This window comes from Dreissena polymorpha, chromosome 6, assembly GCF_020536995.1.
Source record: "Dreissena polymorpha isolate Duluth1 chromosome 6, UMN_Dpol_1.0, whole genome shotgun sequence".
Classification (NCBI taxonomy): Eukaryota; Metazoa; Mollusca; class Bivalvia; order Myida; family Dreissenidae; genus Dreissena; species Dreissena polymorpha.
Window position 1 is genome coordinate 21,750,257 of NC_068360.1, and position 21,726 is coordinate 21,771,982.

Below are 21,726 nucleotides of genomic sequence, written 5' to 3' on the forward strand. Positions count from 1 at the left end.
CGAGTGGCGCAAATCTTCTGTTTCTTTTATGCCCCTTTTTCAAGAAAATAATTAACAGCTGTTTCCCTTTCGCTGAAAAGTTACCATTTTCTCCTGTGGCGTGCCTCAATCCAATTCAATGAACAAAATGATGTCATTTTTTCGACGAAATGACGTCACTATTCCAGCGAAATTCTCTAGTTAAGCTCTTTAAAATGTAAATAAACAGTGAAAAAAACATAAAATAAAAAGAAAATTTGTTGGATTTGATGGAATTTTGTTTTTAATTTTTTCACTTGTGATCATAAAAAATATATATAAATCTTGAAGTAAATCTTGATATGATAATCCGTAGTTTCGAAAATGTGTTATTTTCACCGGTGAAAATAACAGTTTGTTTATTTTCACTGCTGTTATTTCACTGCAGAAATGTCATATTTTATCATATAAAAGAAATATTAATTTTCTGATTGCTGATGATATAAAATGTCCCCTCATCCAAGCTTTAGTGAGGGATGAAGGGGCATTATTGGAGTATAGCCGGAGGCTGAGCATGTATAAATTAGCATATCGTTCTAGCGACTCGCTCTTTACAGAACCGGTTTAACCGATTGAAAATCATTTAATTGAGCGAACCCTATGACGTCAACAACCACATTTCTCATAAGTTTAAAGTTAGGCGTTTTTTGTGAATACCCGTATCATGGGAGGGAATCCAATACATATGGGATTAAAAAACAATCTTCATAAAATATGTAAAAGGGTTGGGTTTATACATGCTCAGCCTCCGGCTATACTCCAATAATGCCCCTTCATCCCTCACTAAAGCTTGGATGAGGGGACATTATTTTCGTATAGCCTTCAGCTTCACATGTATAAATTAGCATCTTTAAAGACAAAAAACGCCTGCATAAATAACAATTAGAACATATACTCAGTTAAAAAAAGAACAAATCTAAACCAACACTGAGCAATACCATATGCAAGAAAAATACATTTATTTTCCCTAATTTCATTGAATATCAAATTTGTAGGATACATGTAAATATCAACAAATTCAATAAGAAAATGAACATATGTAGCCTAACAACCACAATTATTGACATTACTGTAACAATGTCATAATGATGAAGTATTCATAAACAGAGAAAAATCCCGTCCTAATATTTAATTAAACGTTACTTTGAAAACACGCTGTTTACAAAACTTTTTGAATCAACAGACTCCCTCAAATAGAACTTTTTAAAATTCTTATCTTATGTCCAATCAGCTGTACTTAAGATGTCTTTAAGTCTACAACCTTTTGCATATGCAGCTGATGTAGAGGCACTTCGAAATGAATGTGCTTTAAAATAATCAGTGTTTATACCTGAAAGGTCCAACACACTCTTTAGCCATCTAGCAATAGTACTAGATGTAACTGCTTTATAAGTCACATAAGAAATGAACAATTTTGAAGATTTCCTAAGTGGTTTCGTAACTCTAATATAAAACAACAAAGAATGCAAAATGCATAATTTTTCATCCTTAAAATGTTCAATCTTCATAACATAAGGTCTACCTAACTTGGTAGTTTTCAATAAATTAGGAAACACACAAATAAGCACAGCCCCTTCTTTTTTCATACAAGACAAATCCATAGAAATCAAAGTTTGAGCTCTAGGTGCATTTCCTAATGCCAAAAGTGCAACCACTTTAAATGTTAACATTTTTAATGATAAATTACACAATGGATTCAAAGACTTTAAAAAATTCAATACAAGAGTAACATCCCACACAAACTGGTATCTAGGTACTGGAGGACGAGAATGAAAAACTCCATTCATAAATTTCTGAATTAAAAAACAGTCTTTACACCACTTATTTCCAAAAAAGGGTAATGTTTAACATTGATTTATGAGTGTTCAACACAGAGTATGACTTGTTAATAGACCTTAAATGCTCCAAGTATTGAAGTACAGTTACTTCAGATGAGTTAAAAGGAGAAGTTTCCCTGCACATACACCAAGACATCCACTTCCGCCATGCAGAATCATACTGTTTGAGAGTTCCTCTTCTCCAGGCAGCCAAGATGATGGTTGTAGTCTCTGATGAAAGTCCTCTACAACGGAGGGCCTCCCCGATACAACTGCCGCGACCAAGTCGAGTCTCTTTGACAACGGGTGAACTTGTCCATTGTGTGGTAATGTCAGGATGTCTCGATGTCTTGGAAGTCTGACCGGAAAATCAGAAATAATTTCCATTAAACAAGGAAACCAAGGTTGTGTCCGCCATAAAGGAAATATAACAATTGCTCTGTCCACAGCATCTTCTTTAATTTTGCAGATTACCTTCCCTACTAATGAAAACGGTGGAAAAATATATGGTTTAGTATCATGCCATGACATATGAAAAGCATTAGCAAATATTGCACCTGGCTCTTGAAACCATGACACAAATAGCTCGGTTTGCTTGTTTAACCTTGATGCAAATAGATCAATCAACGGTGTAAAAAACAGACAGCAAATTCTTTCAAAAACCTGTTTCTTTAACATCCATTCTGATGAATCAGAAAAATTTCTGGAATAAAAATCAGCTTCAACATTTTTGACACCTGGTATATGAACGGCTGTAATAAATATGTCCCTTTTAATACACCAATACCATACATCCCTGGCTATAGAGTCCATAACACTGCATGTCATTCCACCCATATCATTAATATACTTGATGGCGGTTACATTATCTGATTGGATTTCAATATGTTCATTACAATAGTCTTAATAAAGGGATTGCAAGACATTAAAAATTGCCATCAGTTCCAAAATATTTATGGATAATTGCATTTCATTTGTCGTCCATCTGCCATTAGCATATTTATTATTTTGGGTATTCACACCACCCCATCCTTGAAGAGAAGCATCAGTCTTGCAATGACAAGAAATGAGTTTTGGTTTTATGCTTTTACCATTTTTGTCTCGCACATTGTTAAGCCACCAGATAATGTCATTTCTGGATGATATTGACAACTGAATACTATTGTCAAAGTTTGAGTCTGAACACAAGCCAGTAAGCTTGTCTCTTTCTAAAGATCTATAATGTAAAGGCGCTTCTAACACTGCATTAAATGCATTAACTAACAACCCAATAAAAGACGCTAAATGTCTTACAACAACTAATTTTGTTTTTAACAACTTTTCAGCTTGTTTACGTATTTTCTCCAACTTTTCTTCTGTTAAAAATACTCTGAAAAGTACAGTGTCAATTACAAACCCAAAAAACACTATTCTTTGTGTGGGAACTAAAACAGATTTCTTGTCATTGATAGAAAATCCCAGTGATGTAAGAATATGGACAACTGTATCAGTATTGTTTTTGCAAATCTCTTTGTCTTTATTCATTGTTAAAGAGTCATCAATATAGTACGAACAGCGTATCCCAATCTGACGAAAATATGAAAAGACTGGTTTCAACACTTTAGTAAACACATATGGTGCCGATGCTAAACCAAAACACAAACACACAAATTTATATAAATGGCCATTCCAATAAAATTTCAAAAACTTTTGACTCTCCGCATGTATTGGTATATGAAAATAAGCTTGCTCCATATCAACAGAAGTCAAAAAATCATCTTTTTGCAATAAATCAAGAACCACCTTAAAGGTTTCTTGTTTAAAATGATTGTATTGAACAAACTCATTTAAAAACTTTAAATTTATAACAGGTCGATATTTCCCGTTCGGTTTTGGAACAATAAACAGTGTTGAAATAAACTCATTTGGTTCGTGTATAGTTTCAACAATGGCACCTATTTCTATCAAGGTCTTAATTTCTTCCTCCACAATCTTACGCTGTTCACTTATAAAGGGAATTTCCAAAGGCACTCTTTTTTTAATAGGTTGTTTATCAAAAACAATCCTGTAACCACTGACAGTATCTAAAACCCATTTATCTGAGGTTAATCTTCTCCATGAATCAATAAAGAACTGTGTCTTACCTACCATCGATCTATTTTCCACTTGGGGATTGGACGTATCCACCTCGTCCTCGAAAACTGCCACCTGAGAGACCCCTTCGAAAAGGTCGCCCGCCTCTCTGTGGGTATGGTTGGAAACGGCCTACACCAGCGCCACCATAATTTGAATAATTGGAACTGCCTCTGTATGGCCTGTGAGTTGGACGTAGAGTCTTTGACTTCCACCATGGTTTTCCTGATCCTATATTAAACATTGAGTCACAGGCTTTCAGGTCTTTTGTAACATCATCTCCAAACAACTTGGTAGTGATTGGCATACTAACCTTGCATAATGATGCATACTTTTTATTCAGGTGTGGTCTAATACCATATCTGCGTTTAACAGAAATATTGTATTGCACTTGACCCATTAGAGTAAGGGCATCTGCAATATATTCCTTGCATTGAACTTTAACATTTGACTTTTTAACTGTTTCTGCCAGCTTGATAATGGGAACCATAGCAGCAGTCAAAATTGCCTGCACATCTTGCAGCCCCTTATCTGAGGCATGGCCTTTTCTATCCATTATACGCCACACCTCGGCATTAACAATAGGAGGGCAGGCTTTGTCAAGGTTCCCAGGAATTTTATATTTAGAAACAATTCCCTCAATGTCACAAGGTGTACTACAAGCTAAATTAATCATATTAGCAAGGGAATCAGCAATATGTTGACCCTTCTCCATTGCTTTGGTTTTGGGAGGCGACCATTCCTCGTCAGAATCACTATTGGAAAAAAGTTCATTACAAATTTTCCTTGCCACACTAGAGCCATGTTCATTGTCCGAAATGTGTTCATTATCCGAAATATGTTCATTGTCCGAAATGTCATCTCTATCAATTGAGACGTGAATATTGGGTCTGTCATAAAATGGTCTTCTGTCAGATTGCTCGGCAACTAAACCAAGCTTTTGTTTCAATACCAAAAGGTTTTCAGAAGACAAATTATTTAAGTCCATAGTTTGTTTTTTACTTTTCGAACATGAAGGCTTTTGCGAATCCGGTTTAGGTTTCTTTTTACTTTCAGGTTTGGATTTTTTAGAGGATTTTATAATCTTTTTCCCTTTCACCGGACTTTTATGTCGTTTTTCGGTACAGACTTCGTCTGTACAAACATCAATTGTTTGAGCAACGTATGGCGTATCGACAATGTCGAAACCAGAAAATTCAGTATCCGACGAGTCGGATAGTTTGAGGACATCGTCCCCACGAGTGCTGGTCATTTCAATTCCCAAAACCAAAGCTCTGGACAGCGTCCTAAAGCGCACTCAATATAAAATAAAAATCACCAAATAAGACTTACCAACCGAACACGTGGTCCAAAAGAAGAATAGAATTAACGTGCACAATGTTGTCCCTTCGAGCGCTAAAACGATTATGAGAAACGTGGTTGTTGACGTCATAGGATTCGCTCAATTAAATGATTTTCAATCGGTTAAACCGGTTCTGTAAAGAGCGAGTCGCTAGAACGATATGCTAATTTATACATGTGAAGCTGAAGGCTATACGAAAATAATGTATAATTTACCAAAGCAAAGAAATACCCTGTATTATTATGATTGAGAACCAGTTAATAAAACCTTAACAATTTTGTTCTTATGCTTAGACCTGGCATTATTTTGCTATATAAGGGAAATATTTAAACCAATCTTCATGAAATTGAAAAAAACAACAACTGAAGTTAGGCCCTCGATGTTTAGAACTTTTAACAGTTTCATATATATGTTTATTTTGCTACTAGTTTTACTTACAGGGACTATAGGTTTACCCTACCGATCTTTATGTATGTATGTCCCTCTTCATGTCCGTCAGTCTGAATGTCCGCTGAACTAGATCCTGCAATGTCTCGGAAAGTAACTAAAGATACTTGCAAACAAAGTATGTTTTTCCCAAGTAAGACCTTAAAATTCCAAATTGAATTTTTTTTTGAAGATCTCAACATCTTGTTCATCTGCCATCCAGCTGTGTAAGTTCAACTTTAGTGAATATAATACTGAAATCACTGTCTTGTATTATCAATTTTGAAGCATTTTTCAGCACAAATGGACAAGTTATTTTCAAAGGCTTTAATAGTACCCATCACTGTATAGCTTTTGTTGTTTATATTTAATTAAAAAAAAAATGTATTTCATAATTTTTATTAACAGCTAAATTATGTGAACGAAAAACTAAAAGTAACTCTTCTCAGGTATAAGAACCTAGGTCATTTGATGAACAGCAACCCTTCCACCCCTATGGATAAATTACATATGTGGTTCAACATTTTTAACATCAAAAAGGGCTAAGTTCAAAAAAGTCATCTTTATATAACACTTTTAACTACCACAGAAGTAATGAAAGCTGTGACAGTTCTGACAAATTGAACTAGAAGTATTTTCATTCAAAACGGGATTACAGGATTATGCATTTTCTAAGCAGTGAGTTCTGGTGATGTATCACAAAAGACAGGGCAAATGTCTCATAGCTCATAATTGTTTTCCAAATGTGTTAAACACAAACTAATAAACTTAAAGTTAATGTTTTTCAACTTACATGTTAATCTGTGTACAAAGCACAAATAGTCAAAGCGCTGAAGGTACTGACTTTGTTCGCTGTTATATAATCTTAGACGCAACTTAGTTTTAAAAATTATAGTATAGCTTTTTTTATCTCAAGTTTGAAATGAACACAACCCATTCACATTTATAAAGAGTGTGTCTTAAAGCACAGTTCGAGATGTGGTGGGTTTTTTTCAAATCATTAATCAAAAAGATAATTTAATCTTCATTTTGGGAAAACAGGGCTAAATGCACATGCAGTAATTTTAATTACAGTACCAGAGACTGTCTTTAAACAAAAAACACCATCAAAACAGAAATATCGTCCTTGATTAGCTTGTCAGTGATTTTTTGGGCTTTTTTTTCTTACAGCCTGTGCCTTTTGGATTGGAAAAATTAGCGCGATAAACCATGAAATTGGGAAAAATAGCGCGATAAACCATGAAATTGGGAAACATTATAAATATGATTATAAGAACAGAATTAAAATTATTAAAGTATGTTTGACAGCATTGTTATATTATAAAGTACTAATTTAATGTGTTCTTACAATGAAGACAATGTTAAGTTAATATCCTTCCACATTCATATTGAACTTGCAATAATCTATATAGATTCTTAAATATACCATTTAATCATAACCTCTTTAACAGTAAGAATTTAATTCAGTATTCTTTTAAATTAAATATCATATGGTGAAAACTTTAACACATATTTATAAAAAAACGCTTTAGTGGTCTTGCTATGTTAATGATGTATTATATGGAGTTAAAATAATTTATTTCATTTCTTTACCTTTCAACATCTTGCACTTCAATGCTATTTCAGTAAAATGTAAAGCGTGACAAACATAATAAAGCAGAATATGCATATGAATCTGATTTTACACAGATCCACTAACATATAAATTATATCATGTTTGTCTCTTTCCATTTTCGAACGATACTCATCTTAAATGCATTAACTTTGTGAGTAACGGTAGACTAACTCCAATTTCCCAACACTGATTTCCGTGATGCACATTCACTGTGAAGATTTGTAATAAATATTTGTTGTTTTTATCTCAAACGTTATATTTTGCGTTAATTGACACACGCATTAAATTATTCCGTAATAACCATATGATATCCGTTGTTAATTTGAATGTTATTTATCATTTTCGCCGCGCATCGCAAATTTCTCGTCTGCTTTCCGCCATCTTGGGCGTGTGTAAAAACAGGCGTTTACAATCGGGATACATCAACTATCGTCGGTATCCTCCGCAATATAGAGAGAGATGTGGATAGCAACGTAAAATCGTATTCGGTTAAATTTGCGAAAAATAGGCAAGTCAGTTGTTGTTCGGCGACGACTCGGCAACTCGATCGGCACTCGTTCGAAATTATTGCTCAATTACATTGTAATCTTATTGGCTTTATTGGGAAAATTTTGTCTTTTTTTGGCAAATTTTAATCAAATTTTTGGGAAAAAACGTCATTTTTTGCAATTGGGAAGCAGCCGAATATCGGCTGCAATTTCTGGCAAAAAAAACCACTGCTTGTGCGCATTGCAGAGGCTAATCAGTGTGCACAGGCTAATCTTATTTCACATGCATTAAGCCCCGTATTCCATGAAAGCAGCTAATATCACAGATTTTAATGATAAACACTTGACTGGCCAATGTCGTCTTACAAGCTGTTAAACGCTATTGATTAAATACACACTGCAGTAGTAGAGCAGACGCTTTTAGCATTCGTCGTCTGCATAATTGTAATGCAGGTAGTGAAGACAGGCAGTGGTTATGGTTCCTAGCTTAGCAAACAGCAGACTGACTTGCAGTTATCCTTTCTAGCGTATTTAAAAGCAAACTGGCTTGAAAAACTGCGTCTCTTCATTATTGTGATGAAACTAAAAACCTCACACAAATTTGTGATGATCATCTAAAAGCCAACCTTTTTAGCTGAAAGTTTAGGCAAGAATTTTGGAAACATATATCATCAAATTATAAACATTAACTAAAGGAGTTGAGTTCTTAGTACCAGCCAACATCATTAATTACCAGGAATATGTAACCCTGAAGTTTTCATGCAACCAACATAACCTTGGAAAACAATGCAAACAATGCACATACTAATGTATGTTTGAATCTACTGTTGGCGTTGTTGTAACTGTTATAACTTATGTTGATGCAACTGTTTTGATAGCCAGCAGTATAATGTGGCTGTTACATTCTAGAATCTAGGATAGACCATGACCTACATGTACGTATCAAAGCATTTTCAAAACAGTATTGTCTAACAGACGACATAAGGACTCACTTCAGACGGAAACCCGCCATGACGCAAGCTCTTCTGGCTAAAAATCATTACAATATCATAGCACTGGATGACATTGACCTAGATATGCTGATCTACAAAAAAATAGAGGTCATCAACACTTCATTGCAAACCTTTTTAGCTCACCTGAGCGATAGCTCGGGGTGAGCTATTGTGATCACTCACCGTCCGGTGTCCGTCCGTCCGTCCGTCCGTCTGTCTGTCTGTCTGTAAACAATTTGTAAACATCTTCTACTAAACCATTGAGCCAATTTCAACTAAATTTCATGTGGAGCATCCCTAGGTCATGGGACAAAAGAATTGTTAAAAAAATTTGATCACATAACCAAGATGGCCGCCATGACCATATATGGTAAAAACCTTAAAAAATCTTGTCAAAAACCGCTCATCAGATTTTCAAAAAATTTCTCAGCGATGACCTTTGAAGGCTCCCCTGAAAAAATTGTTCAAAGAAATTTGATTCGTCAAAAAACATGGCCGCAGGAGCTCGTTGAACTTTGCATGTTTATTCGTTTTTGCCTATTTTGTGAAAACTTTCAAAAATCTTCCATATTTTTTGTCCGAACCTTTCCAAATTTGCACAGTGTCTTTATATCAATAAGGACACGAACCCTACAAAAAATGAGCATTATTGGTCCGTGAAGTACAGAATTACCTCCCCTTGAAAATGGTGTTTATGCAATTAAGTCCAAATTTTTCATCCAATTCTTTCCAAACTTGCACAGTGTCTTCATATCAATGAAAACCCGAGCCCTGTCGAAAATGAGCAACATCGGACCATTAAGTCCAGAATTATCTCCTTGAGATGGCAGATTTAGAAATAATTATAGTGTACTCTTTTTTTCCAATTAATAGTGCTATTAGAGTAAAGGATTTGCTGGCTACAGGCCAGGTTTCTCTGACACGATTCTCTTCTGATGGCTTTGCTGCAGACCACATAAACCCTTAACCCAGAACAGTTAATTCTTTCTGCAAATGTTTGTGACTGTGGAAATCATTGAAATAAAAGGAGAAATTGCTGAAATTAGCATTTTCTCCTTTCATCACAATGCTTCCTACCCTATTAAATCAGTTTCTTCATATTCCATTATAATTTAATTTGTCATCTGCAACCTTTTTCAATTTGGAAAAGGGTTAACTACCAGAAATCAATTAATGCTGTAGTTTTGTTGATAAGAAATTATTTTTCCTTTAAAATGGGAGGTGATAGGTGAGCGATTCAGGGCCAATGTGGCCCTTGTTTACGTTATTTTTCATAAAATGCTTGTTTTATAATTTTGACCAGGTTTTCCAAAGAAAAGTTTTGGTTATAAAATAGGTGAATGCCAGCAATGTGTGGAAACATTTCTTCCCTGGAGAAACTTTTACATTTCTCTACAGATTTGAACGAATCTTCTACAAACCTATTGTCAACAAGGGCACCGGCACATATTTAAGGATTTTATTATTTGGTCAAGGTCACAAAAGCTAAAAATATATTAATTTTGAAAAAAATGTTATAAGTCCAACTTTTTGGTTACAACAGCTTTGGATGATTTCACTAAGATAATAACCATTGTTCATAAAGAACAAGGTTTTGTGTTTAGGTCAAATTTATTTGAGGATGCTTTCATATTGACCAAAAACCCACCGACTCTCTGAATTTGATAGCGTCTTGTTCCCTTTGATCAAGGTCAAGATTTATTTTGCTTTAAGTAGAACTATCTACTTTTCTTTATAGAACCATTATTATGCCCCTCTTCGAAGAAGAGGGGGTATATTGTTTTGCACATGTCGGTATGTATGTATGTATGTCCCTCCACCAAATGGTTGTCAGATGATAACTCAAGAACGCTTAGGCCTAGGATCATGAAACTTCATAGGTACATTGATCATGACTGGCAGATGAACCCTATTGATTTTCAGGTCACTAGGTCAAAGGTCAAGGTGACCCAAAATAGTAAAATGGATTTCGGATGATAACTCAAGAACGCATATGCCTAGAATCATGAAATTTCATAGGTACATTGATCATGACTCGCAGATGACCCCTATTGATTTTGAGGTCACTAAGTCAAAGGTCAAGGTCACACTGACTTGAAATAGTAAAATGGTTTTCGGATGATAACTCGAGGACGCCTACGCCTAGGATCATGAAATTTCATAGGTACGTTGATCATGACTTGCACATGATCCCTATTGATTTTGAGGTCACTAGGTCAAAGGTCAAGGTCACAGTGACCTGAAATAGTAAAATGGTTTTAGGATGATAACTTAAGAACCCTTACGCCTATGTTTATGAAACTTCATAGGTACATTGATCATGACTTGCAGATGACCCCTAGGTCAAGGTCACAGTGACAAAAAACGTATTCACACAATGGCTGCCACTACAACTGACAGCCCAAATGTGGGGCATGCATGTTTTACAAACAGCCCTTTGATTTGGTCAATAGATTCTTCTCATTTCTACACTTCATCAAGTCTATGCAATACTATCCTATGTGGTGGTAATTTCATGGCACCATACTATTGGACTTTCTTGTTGACTTGTTACTTTTAATCGTATATGTGATATGAAATTTAAAACCTGGTTGCTCATGTGACAATTTTGTCCCACTTTGTACATTTATTTGTGACAAGTCGTAGTTTGTGATAACTCATAGAGAGGGTGTCCCAGTTGTTTTGCTCAAGAATTGCATACTTACTAAAGAAAATTCTTAATGTTTATTATAATTAACCAGGTTTTCTAAAGGAAAAACTGGTTATTAGATTGGCGAATGTATGCGGGCGGGCGGAACAAGCGTGTCTGGGCCATAACTTGGTTGTTCATTGTGAGATTTTTTAATCATTTGGCACATATGTTGACCATCATTAGACAATGTGTTGCACAAAAGAATTACGTCAATATCTCCAAGGTCAAAGTCACACTTTGAGTTCAAAGGTCAAAAATGGCAATGAATGAGCTTGTCCATGCCACAATTATGTCATTCATTGTGAGATTTTAACATCATTTGGCACATTTGTTCACCATCGTAAGACAGTGTGTAGTGCAACATATTCTGTCGATATCTCCAAGGTCAAGGTCACACTTTGAGTTAAAAGGTCAAAAATGGCCATAAATGAGCTTTCTGGTCCACAACTGTGTCATTCATTGTGAGATTTTAAAATCATTTGGCACATTTGTGCACCATCATTGGATGGTGTGTTGCTCGAAAGAATTACGTCGATATCTCCAAGGTCAAGGTCGCCACAACTAAAATTAATTTATTTTGAAACAAAGGGAGTTCATTATATACAATCAGTTCAGCTTGAATTGTCTTCCTTTGTCAGGCTTCTTTTTTTTTTTACATTGAAAACCTGATTTTGTGACAATTTTGTCCCTTGTTTTAATTGTCATCTGCAACACCTTTCAATGTTGTCACACTGTTAGTGCCAGTAAACTCTAGGTTGCTAAAAACAACAGGGAAATTCATAAACCAGTCTTACATGAATGAGTTTGTAGAAATGACATTTTTTAACATTTTGAAAGATTTTTTGTGTAATGAGCGATTTCTTTTCTTTTTTTCTCATGCCTTTGTCATGCATAACTTAACTGCATGTACTGGTACCTTAAAGCTGGATTAAAATATTTTAAAAGTTGTAAAAGCACGCTCTTCATTTTGCTAATTTCTGTTTGTTGTATTCAGGCAACATTGTTTATATATAACAGTTTATGAAGGATTTGTATTGTTTTGTTTGTATTCACCAAACGGTTAGTATTATTATTTTATGTTAACATTCTCAGAATCCTTGTTTTATTATATTTATCATAAGGAACGCTCTGGTTATAAAATTTGGAATGACAACAGATATGGAATAATTTATCTTGAGGAAAACTCCTATGTGCATACTTTTGGATTTCATGATTTGCTCAAGGGCACAAAGGCTAAACAATGATTAAATTTAATCATAATTTTTCAAGCTCAACTCCCTACATTTTACAACAGATTAAGATGAAGCTTTCACTTAAAGTATAACCATAGAACAAAAACAATGAGGTTTTTTGTTTGGTCAATGTCAATATTGCTAAAGGTTGCTTTTTATATTGAGCAAAATCTGCTTATTTCTCCACTTTCATGTTGTTGTTTCACTTTCAATAAAATCTAGGTTGCTATTGCTTCAACTAGAACAATCTAGTTTTCTCCATAATAATCTTCATTTATTATGCCCCCTTTGAAGAAGAGGAAGTATATTGTTTTGCACATGTTGGTCGGTCCGTCCACCATATGGTTTCTGGATGAACGTTTAGGCTTAGGATCATGAAACCTAATAAATACATTTATCATGACTGGCAGATGATTCCTATGATTTTCAGGTCATTAGGTCAAAGATCAAGGTTACAGTGACTTGAAATTGTAAAATGGTTTCTGGATGATAACTCTAGAATGCCTAGGCCTAGGATCATGAAACTTCATAAGTACATTGATCATGACTCGCAGATGACCCCTACTGATTTTCAGGTCACTACAGTCTTCGAAATTCGCACTAGTCCGGCAGCAAAAAACTAGTATTTTTTCTTTCGGGCTTGTAGGAAATCCAATATTACAAGCCCGACGTGCTTGTACAATTCATTAAACAGAAAACGAGTTCCACTTTCATTTTCAATATTTGTAAACAATGTTTTGAGCCGCTTAAATCAACAGCCGCTTATGTTTTAACACATTGCGCACACGTGCTGGGCAATCAGCCCATAATTGGATTACTGCGCATAAAGCGCATGGTTTTGTGGTTCCCGGATTACTATTATGTAAAATAAATGTTTTGCAATGCGTTCGGGACACAGAGAGTAATGGCCGAACAGTTGTCATTCACGTACGTTGTTTAGGAATGCGAATCTGAGGTAACTGTGATTGACGCATTTGTCAACTGGCTTTTTGTAGAATAACCTGGCACATAATTGCTTATATATTTTCTGGTGGTTCAGGTTTTCTCTCTCTTTCACATGGATATATGGGATACATTTCTGCTAATTTTTTACCTAAACTTTATGTATATATTTATAATTGACCAGTCGCCAAATTATCGATCGCTCCGCCCACATAGTCACGTGGTCTAGTGATTAGAAAACTCCGACAAGCAGATCGCAATTATAGTGCATTACGTGAGTGAAATACTATACTTTTAACAATGTATCATGCTCTTTTTAAAGAGCACTAAACTAAACTGCTTTGTACTACTTTCATACAATCATAAATGCTTTAGAGAGAAATGGCGTAATCAAAATGAATGAGTTAACTATCAGAAACGTTTCTTATACATATTATAGGAAGTTAATGAAAAATCAGTGGTAAAAATATTTCATATTGATTTTGAACTTGTATTAAAACCGTCTGGCAGTGAATCCGGTTGCTATTCATATATAATTTTGAAAATATTTTTATTAAATGCAAATGACACGTCCATATCATGATGGGTTTTTTGTTTATTAAAACTGTTTAGATCTTTGTTTATTGTGTTATTTTTAAAAAGACACCGATTTTTTTAAATTTAGATATAAATGAAATTTTGATTGTAACCATAATATAATACAGGCCTAATTTCGTGGTTTCATTAACAGATCTAATGTGCATTTTATTTCATTTATGTTTAATGGGAACCTGCTACATTTCACTATCGAAAAAATGAAATTTTGGTATTACGGTGCTGTTCACGAACATTCAAATTGAATACATTTAGCATATTATGCATTTGTTTATTTATAGCAAGATGGCCCTTATATGTTAATTGCAATTTTCACATTTCTCCCCGTATCAATATATGTTGTATTAAAAATGTTGTTGTTGTATTATAAGCCTTACATTTTACACTTGAAGTCGCTTTAAGCTAGCTAAGCCTCGTTGAATTCACCTTTTTGTTGTTTTAACTTTAGTTTAAACAATATTTAAGTTAACAATTTATAATGATTTCCATTGTTTATGATCCATAGAAAATAAATATATAATTGGAAATCATTTAAGTAATTAAATATTTCTTTTCTTGTGTACAGTACCTAACAATGCCTTAATGTTCATTCATTCTGAGATCCTCGCAACATACTGTCATTTATTAATCATCGACAATTACGCTGAGATTAATAAGCACGTGTGGCAATTATTATGTTGCCCAAATTGCTTAATAATATTGTGCATCAAACGGTATAACACGTTTTATAGAACACACAACTGGTGTGGTTACACTATTTATTGTGTTTGTTTTCTCATTACTCGTTCATATGTTCAAGAAATAAAGATAAAATAATAACCTTTTATAAAGTATGTATAGCACCTTCAATTTTGAATAATGATCGAACAATAATGATCATTCATTTGATATAAAATCTGTGTAAACCCATAAAAATTACGTCCATTCCATATGTACAATACGCTTTGTTTGTCGGACAAAATGGCGGCCAGATAAGCGTTGCTGAGGGGTGTGCGAAAACTCGCGATCTGATTGGCTGATCGACAAAATGTGGGCGGAGTTGGCGACTGGTCAATTGTGATTTGATTGAAATCTGCGTGTGAAATTAATTTCTTCTTATTTCAGAATTGGAAAGAGGCTGGCTAAGATGATTAGGAAGCTAACTTGGATGAGGATGAAATTAATAAGAGAGTTGTATTGTATTCTAAAGATTGAATAAATGAATGCTTCTTTGGATGTTTTATGTCATGTTTATATGCATTTTTAACAAAAATGTTTGGGCTAGTAAAATCTGACTCGGGCTTGTTCAAATTCCCATAGTACAAGCCCGACTTGCTTGTAGATTTAAATTTGAATTTCAATGACTGTCACTAGGTCAAAGGTCAAGGTCACAGTGTCTCGAAATAGTGCAATGGTTCCAGATGATAACTGAAGAATGCTTAGGCCTAGGATCATGAAACTTCATAGGTACATTGATCATGTCTGGCAGATGACCCCTTTAATTTTCAGGTCATTTGGTCAAAGGTCAAGGTCGCAATGATTCGAAAAAGGTAATTGGTTTCCAGATGATCACTTGAAAATGCTTACGCCTATGATCATGCAACTAAATAGGTACGTTGATCATGACTGGCAGATGGCCACTATTAATTTTTAGGTCACTTGGTCAAAGGTCAAGGACACAGTGACTTAAAACAGTTAAATGGTTTCCTGATGATAACTCAAGTATAATTAGGCCTAGGATCATGAAGCTTCATAGGTACACAGTCAAGGTCACAGTGACAAAAACGTATTTACACAGTGGCTGCCACTACCACTGACAGCCCATATGGGAAGGGGGAATCATGTTTTACAAACAGACCTTGTTGACTTTAATTCTAACCTTTGGATTGTAGGTTTCTTTAATTTACACTTATTGTCAACTTGCTGCAAAACTGTACTAAATGTTTTGCAATTGTTTAGAGAACTTTCCAAAGTATTGTTCCAACCTGTTGACTTATTACTTTTTTAAAAATAAACTATTTTAAACTGATAACCCAGATTTTGTGTGACTTTTCTTCCCCTTTGTATACATTTGTCATCTTTGGCAAGTCGAGTTGAATATGTGATCACTTGTGGCGGGAGGGCGTTCAGCTGTTGACCACTCAATAACTAAAGTACCCTTGCATGTATGGACACCAAAATTGTGGCTAGATAGATGGTACAAAGAATTTGGTCAGTCAGGTCAAAGTAGTTAATGCTATAATTAATGTCTGTTCAATTACTTCAGTCAAAGCATGTAAGTGCATTAAACATGTTGTATATGTTGTTTTGTAAATCATTATACCCCAAAAAAACTTGTGACAATTGGAAAAATTACACAGCATGAGGTTTTCGAGTATTGTTTTCAATTATACAAAGATGCATAAATGTGTCTGCAAATACCAGAGAGTTAAGTCATAAGCTACTTGTCCCTTTGAAACCGGTAGTCCTGTTTTCAAAACGAAAACAAACTCTTCATAACGAATTATGGTCTATTGGAAGTTAGAGCATGACTTTTGGTACTTAATCATCCCATAAAGGAATTAAATTTATATGCTTTTTTCCGTTAATATGATAACCATCAGTTCAAAAGCACGATCGAAAAGATTCCTGCATATGGGCAAACCAGTCTAAAGACGTTGTTTACATAATTAGTTCCAAGGTAACCAGTGATTTTTTTACATGCGAGGCCCGAGTCCTGGACTCACACAAATCAGGGAGGATGCAAAGTTTCAAATTATGCGAGTCCCAATGATGCATGGACATTTCTAACAAAATTTAATTTTGAAGATTGCAGAATATCTCAATATTAGTAATAATAATCAGTATGTGGGTTTTCAACAGCGTTAAGTGTAAAGAGGCCAGTTTTACACATTTCTGTAACAGGTTACTTTAATGTTGTTTTTTTTAAACTGTTTGGACTTGTTCTTTTAATTTTTGGACTCGTACATTTACCAGTCATTCAGTCCCAGGACTCGTTTATGGCAAAAAAATCATTAGACTATATTGGTCTACGTCATGAATAAATGGATTAAATTCATCAATGGACTTTGTGTGCCATGTGTCCCCACCCCACACCCACTATATATCTCAACGGGGGTAATTAAATTTGAAAAGATAAAATGGTTGAAAATTCAAACAATATGTTTTTGTTTTTTTTGAGTGTCATTATTTTATGATTTATAAACAGATTGCAAACAATATTTGTTCAAGATAAACTTAACAACATTGAAATAAGTGATTTTAATATTCAGTAGCAAAAAAGTAAAAAATATTACTAGCATCCTATCAGAGAATAGATCAGATACCTTATTTCAATATATGACAATCCACAGGAGTTTGAAATTCTATCCATAAAGCTAATCTAATGGCTAAATAAAAAATACCCCTATATAGTATAATGACTACAGGAATGAAACGCAGCAGACGCCGGACCCGCCCATTTTCCAGTAAACAAGTAAAATTACTGGAAAAACAGGGTACCCTACAACGACCCATGGTATAATTATCAAAAGGCAGGTGAAAGAAACTACGAACACTGCTTACCGTGAACTACCTTCCTCTTAATTCACAATTATTCAACACTTTCCGCTCATCGTCGGATCCATTGCGTGTTGTTGTTGTTTTTTAGGCTAGATTGCACTCTATTGGTACGCAGTTGTTTACCACTATCGACAAAGCGGTGGTTTGGGGGCGGTAGCTCCCGATACTAAGGAAATATATAGGATAAAAAAGGATTATTAGGTGTTGCGTAAGGTGTAAGGTATTGGGCGCTTAGCAACGATACGATTATACGCTTTTCCATTCTTTTTTACATACCGGTAACGTGCAATCTTCCCATTTTTTATTCCCATCCTAATATTTATACATATATCACAGTGTGTCGTCATACATGTGTTAATCAACTCCATGTTGTCTGCTAAAATGTCTTAAGATTTATGTTTTAAGTTTTTTTCCAAGTTATCTAAATTCAGAAGAATTATTGTTAAATCTTCAAACTGCTTGGAACCTGACCAGATCCCAGTAAAGGCTATAATGATTGACCTCAGCAGTTAGTTATCAGTTTGTCTACGGCAGTTTAGATGTGTCGTTATTTTATGCATTTAAACATACATGTTGCTTAATCAATTAGTACAATGTCCGATGATGTAGACCTTACGATTGTGTCGTTACTTTATGCATTTAAACATACATGTTGCTTAATTAATTAGTACAATGTCCGATGATGTAGACCTTACGTGTCTATCTGGTTTATTAAATTAGTGCTGGTGTAACCAAGCTGAACGATCAGCGGTTCTAGGGAAATGTTCGATTGTGCTTGGAATTATATCCTCCGAAAGAGACAATATATGACAATAATAATATCACAGGAGTTAGCCTATATAGTCTATAGAGACTATATAGGAAGGGAGGGGTCTATTTTTATTATTTAGCCATTACATTAACTTTATGAATAGAATTTCAAACTCCTGAATCAATATACATGCACTGTTTAGTGGCTATAAACGCTTTGTTAGACAGGATATACTCTATATGTTGATGATGCATTATGTACACGAACACGAGTACTAGTATGTTCGCAAAGTATTTGCGTGTATAGTAATCATTAAAGCTGTAGTGATATTTACTAAGGGTGTTCGTTATTATTTACTTAAAAATTACTATATCATTTCCCAGTCACTAATCATAACATTCGTGACATATCATAAGGTCAGTTAATACAGTCAAGTTATATGTGCCAAGCTGGAGTGGTCTATGAAGACATCCATGTGACTAGCAGCAGAAGGTCGGTTGTTCTAGTAGACTACCAACGTCGCAGCCAGTCCGAGTCCGAAAGTTGGGCGATTCATATTGTATGCCAAATGTGAAAATCAGGCACCCGTATAAGAAAATGTCTCTTGTCTAAAAAGGAAGCTATTCATATACCTTGGAGCGCACATAGAAAACATACCATATCGCTATGCTTAGATGACTGGCCATGATAAAATACCACTATCTAGGAAATTTCCCAATTTTCTAATTTCCCGCTTCATGATCATTGGATTACGTGTCTTTTGTTTACGTTAATACAACATCAACAACAACATCTTCGAATATAATAAACATTTTTATTAACTGAAAAATAAAAACAAACACATTCTATTAATTTATAGGACTATTTATTATAACATATAAAATAAAGAATATATTTTTTATGACCTGTGAAACAAATCCCGGGCTTTTTAGTCTGTTTAGTTAACACTGTAGTAACGTTTTCCATATATAAAATTGCTCGCCCTTCCAACTTTAATCGCCCAGTGGGACAAGGGATGAAAAGAGAAAGTCACTTGCTTGGGTACATTTCAACCCATGCGCATTGCACGCTTTTTTCGCACAAAAAACCAGTGGAGCGATACAGGGCCATCATGGCCCTCTTGTTATATGATAAAGTCCATAATTTTCATCCAATTCTTAACAAACTTGCACAGTGTCTTTGTATCAATGAGGACTCAAACCCTTTTGTAAAAAGAGCAATATCCAAGCAATAAGTCCACAATGACTTCCCCTTTAATATGTGAAAATTTTGAAATTCCGCTTGTTTAAGCAATTAATTCCACAGTTGTCATCCAATTATTTCCTAATTTTGCACAGTATCTTTATATCAACGAGGACTTGAACCGTATTGAATATGAGCAGTATCGCATAAATAAGTACATAATAACCTCCCCTTGATTTTGAGAAAATTCTCCATGTTTGCGGGATTAAGTACACAGTTTCCATCCTATTCTTTCCATACTTGCACAGTGTTTATAGCCGTAGAGCGATTCAGGCCCTCATGGGCCTCTTGTTTTATGTGATGAGTCCATAAGTTTCATCCAATTCTTAGCAAACTTGCACAGTGTCTTTGTATCAATGAGGACTCAAACTCTTTTTTTTTTAAAGCAATATCGAAGCAATAAGTCCAGAATGACTTCCCCTTGAATATGAGAAAATTTTGAAATCACTCTTGTTTACCCAATAATTCCAAAGTTTTCATCCAATTAGTTCCTAATTTGCACAGTTGCTTTATATCAATGAGGACTTGAACCATATTGAATATGAGCAGTATTGGAGAAATAAGTACACATTAATCTCCCCTTGAATTTGAGAAAATTAGCATTGTTTGCGCGATTAAGTACACAGTTTCCATTGTATTCTTTCCAAACTTGCACAGTGTTTATAGCAGTAGATCAATTCAGGCCCTCATGTGTCTCTTGTTTGACTGATTAGCTTGATACTTCACATAAGCATTGGCCTTGGAAAGTACATTAGCCCTATTGGGGTCACTAGGTTAAAGGTCAAGGTGACTATTACACTTAGTGTGAAAATGGTTTCCAATCAATAACTCATCAACAAATTAATCCGTTGGCTTGATACTTCGCTTCTGCATTGGCCTTGGACAGTACATGACCCCTTTTGAAATTGGGATCACTAGGTCAAAGGTCTAGATTACTATAACACTTAGTGTGAAAAACGTTTCCGGTCAATAACTCTTCAACAAATTGACCAATTGGCTTGATTCTTCACATTTGCATTGACCTTGAACAGAAAATGACCCCTATAGAAATTGAGGTCACTGGTTCAAAGGTCAAGGTCACTATCACATTAAGTGGTTTATGATCAATATCTCATCAACAAATTGACTGATTAACTTGATTATTCACATGTGCATTTTCCTCGGACAGTAGATGACCCTTATCAAAATTGAGGTAACTAGGTCAATGGTCAAGGTCACTAGCCTACTTGATACTTTTCATGTACATTGACCTTGGACAGTACATGAGCCCTATTGAAATTAGTTACGCACTAAATGTGAAATAGTTTGGAATTCAAAACTGGTAAACTGATTTACCAATTAGCTTGATACTTGTCATGTGCATTGGCCTTGGACAGTAGATGACCCCTCTCAAAATTGGGGTCACTAGGTCAAAGGACATGGTCACTGGCACAATAAGTAGGAATAGCATTTCTGATCAGTAATTCGTCAACAAATCGACCGATTGGCTTGATATTTCCCATGTGCATTTGCCTTGGACAGTAGATGACCCCTATCGAAATTAGGGTCACTAGGTCAAAGGTTAAGGTCACTGTCACAATAAGTGGGCATATGTCTCCGACCGCAGAACACTTGTTTTTATTGTGTGTAGTATAAAGTTAATTGCAAAATATTATTCATACATGTGTATTACCCAATTAAAAAAAAAATCATTAGTCTTGCTACTGTAAGAAATGTCAATATCACAAATCAATATACAGTAGGCCAATCTCTTGGATCCTCCTTTAACACATTTTTATAATGGCGTCTTTTCTTGTCCACGAATAGATCAAGTGACAGCAACAAAAGCAAAATAATCACAATTGGTTAAATTACAAATAAACTTATTAGGAGATAGTAGACCAGGTTGCATGTCAAAAGCTGCTCAACGCAGGCTAAATTGTT

The 21,726-nt window shown here is 34.8% G+C and overlaps 1 protein-coding gene across 1 annotated transcript in view; it reads left to right on the plus strand.

Moving 5' to 3' along the window:
- The window catches only part of LOC127835495 (uncharacterized), a 31,384-nt gene that overhangs the window by 948 nt on the left and 8,710 nt on the right, over positions 1 to 21,726 (plus strand). The gene's annotated exons all lie outside the window — the stretch shown is intronic.